Here is a 3,475-nt window from a genome sequence, read left to right as displayed (position 1 = left end):
CCACTTCTTTATGCATCATATCGTGGAATAATGTGACCATTGCGCGCTGGTAAGTAGCCCCGGCATTTTTCAACCCGAAAGGCATGACCCGATAGCAGAATACCCCCCATTGGGTGATAAAAGCAGTTTTATCCTTGTCTTCCTCGTCCATTGGGATCTGATTGTACCCTGATGCCCCATCAATACACGAACATCTGCCCAAACCCGCAGCATTGTCAACTAGCACATCAATATGGGGGAGAGGGAAGTCGTCTTTCAAGCTAACTTTATTAAGATCCCGGTAGTCAACGCACACCCTGACTCTCCCGTCTTTCTTCATCACCGGGACGACGTTAGCCACCCATTGGGGATATTTGACCACTTCTAAGAACCCGGCGTCATACTGTTTCTTGACTTCGTCCCGAACCTTAAGCAGTGTGTCGGGATTCATTCTCCTTAGCTTTTGTTTTACCGGGATTGTCCCCGGGATCAAGGGAATTTTGTGCGTTACTATCTGAGGGTCCAAACCCACCATATCATCATAGCTCCATGAGAATACGTCGAGAAATTCCTTAAGCAGATCGATCATATCTCCCAATTCGTCACTCTCCACTACCTTAAGTTCCCTTTTTACTTCTTCCGTGCCTAAGTTTATTGTGCGCGTTTCATCTTCACAAGGCACGAGGGAGGGTTCATCTTTTTCATTGCTTTCCTCTGTAAGGTCTTCCTCTTTTTCTCTTGTAGTAATGGCAGTTATGGGGATTTCAAAATTAACCAGAGGAATTTCTGAGTCTATTGGATTATTAGGTGTTAATTGATGAATGTTCCTGAATGAATAAAGAATAGAACATGTTATAAGGATGGAATTAAAAAGGAAAGGAAGAGAGTATTGGATTTAAGATGTGCTATCAATTCATTAATATTAATGCCATAAGAAAAAGTCCATTTACAGTATTACACTTGTCACCATGGACAAAGTGATCAAGTGTAGATAACCAGAGGTACTTTACTCGAGATTGAGTACAGGGATATCCTCCGTTGTCCAGTTGCCCAGTTCTTGCTCCTCAGCCATGGTAAAAATTTCCTCAAAGTGATGAATTAGCTCGTCTACCCTTGGTGCCAACCTCTCTTCATCTGGCTCTATCACATTTACTCCATTACCCGCATTATGGTTGGGCAATGGGTTTGAGGTAACATTGGGGAGGGAACCATTTCCCTCGATCTTTAGCCACCCGTTTCGGATTAAAGCGTGCACTCTCCCTCTGAGTGCCCCGAGTTGTCAGTTGAATGCCCTTGTGCTCCTCCATGATACTCACAACGGGCAGTGGCATCATACCACCTGGGATATGGCGCTGGATTGGGTCTAAAGGGACTGCACGATTTGGTTTATACCGACAAGGTATCGGTATATTTCACCGAGAGGGAGGAAGGGGTGGATCGAGATTCCTTGGAGGTCTTGGGTTATTTTGTGGTGGCCGTGGTTGAGCTGGAGGAGGAGGTGGTCTTGGTTGGAAATTTGCAGGTGGGGCGTATTGTGGGCGTGGTTGTGAATAATTAGGGAAAGGGGGTGGGATGTTCGCGATAGTTGGGCCATGAGAGGGAGGATATGGCCGGTAGTTATTTTGGGGGAATTGGGGAAAATTGTTCTGTCTAGTGATGGAATGCACATCACTCTCCTTTTTCTTGCCAAAATTGGCGCCTTTTTTCACAGTGGTTCTCACCAACTCTGTAGCCTTCCTATTCTCAGATTAGCTTCAATTCTCTCACCGGCTTGGATGATATCTGAGAAACTGTTGGAGGTATTTCCAATCATCAGGTTGAAGTAGGGAGCCTTCAATGTTTCAATGAATAGGGAGCAGAGTTCATTGTCAGTCACCGGAGGATATACTTCTGCAGCCTTCTCCCTCCATCGTTGGGCATACTGCTTAAAACCTTCCCGATCTTTCTGTACCAGGTTCTGGAGGTCCCTCCTTGTGGGTGCTGCATCACAATTGAATTTATATTGCTTCAGAAAGGTATCGGCTAAATCCTTCCAGGAGTGTAGCTTGCTCCTGTCCAATTGTATGCACCATCTCAGAGCTGCTCCGGAGAGGCTCTCGTGAAAGAAGTGAATGAGAAGTCTATCGTCTTCCGTTAAGGCAGACATTTTGGCAATGTAGGTTGCCAGGTGGATGCGGGGATCCGAGTTTCAGTGTACTTGTCGAAATCCGGAACCTTGAATTTGGGTGGTACCACCACATCCGCACCAATCTCGGTGATTTACACATCGATCGAACCATACATGTTCAGCCCTCTATTGCTCTCGCCTTTCTTCTAGGGCCGATAGTTTCTCGTTATCTCTCGCCCTATGTTCTCCTTCCACTGTATGATATGCTCCTCCAACTGGGAGCTGAGGGGTGGAGTAAACTGGAGGGATCGGGATTGAATGGTGAGGCTCGGCATTTGAGACGGCCGGGTAATAGGAAAAAGGTGGGTCATTATTTATGGTCACCGGATTGACAGTGATTGTCGGGTCCGGAATGGGAGACTGAAAGGTAAAAGAGGTTGAAGCTTGTTGAGGATCATTTGCTGTAGGGGGCGGAGGAGGTAATGGTGGGCTAGGTTCTGAAGTAGGTTTGTTCTGAGACATTTCCTTCATTAGTCTCATAATTTCAGAAAGCTGATCTTTCAACTCGGAGACCTGCCCCTGTAGGTTCTGTACTTGCTCCTGATTTTCCATTATCTTCCTTGTTCGAGATCTTGTTAAGTACACTCGCTTGGGTTGAACCGTGTGTTTGGTCAGACTTGCCTTGTTTGAATCAATATTGATTTCCTGTGAGGAGTAAAAAGAAAATTTTAAATAAAATTTGAATTTTTGCAGAGAAACTAAAAGTCTGATGCGGGACGAAGGATCTGATGGCATTTGAGAGCCAAGTTGAAATCAGTAAAAGGATAATTGCCTCAGCTTTATCATGGCATCGTTCGATAGTCTGACCGTGAATGACGAGATTGAATGCGCATTTATGATACTTTCCCATATAGCGCATTTCAATTTTTCACATAACCCTAGCGAGGAAGTTCCTACGGGAGTCATACTATTCATTCACAAATTTTGCTAAACAATGGTTCAAAAATCACTTCATTAACTGAGTAATTTATACATTGTATCTTTTACATTGGCCTTGGCTCTGGAAGGTTCTTTATAATAAGATGACATTTTCTGAGATACTCATATAACCTTTCTTCTTGCCTGGCAGGATCGAATGCTTTCAGGGCGTACTCGGATTCCGGTAATAATTCTTGTTTTCCTCGTGCTATTGTTCTCTCCAGCTGATCTACATTCTCTTTCAGTTCTTGATAGAGGCGACTTGTTTTTCTTTTCTTTTCTCTCTTTAGCACACTCTTTCAAGATATCGTTGATGAGTAGTGCCTGTTCTTTTAATTCAAGCTTCTTCTTCTTGTTTTCCTGTTTATACTCTTCAACGAGCACCTCTTGGTACTTCATCCTTTCCTGAAG

This window comes from Hevea brasiliensis, chromosome 2, assembly GCF_030052815.1.
Source record: "Hevea brasiliensis isolate MT/VB/25A 57/8 chromosome 2, ASM3005281v1, whole genome shotgun sequence".
In the NCBI taxonomy this organism is placed as follows: Eukaryota; Viridiplantae; Streptophyta; class Magnoliopsida; order Malpighiales; family Euphorbiaceae; genus Hevea; species Hevea brasiliensis.
Note: the sequence above shows the minus strand (reverse complement) of the source record.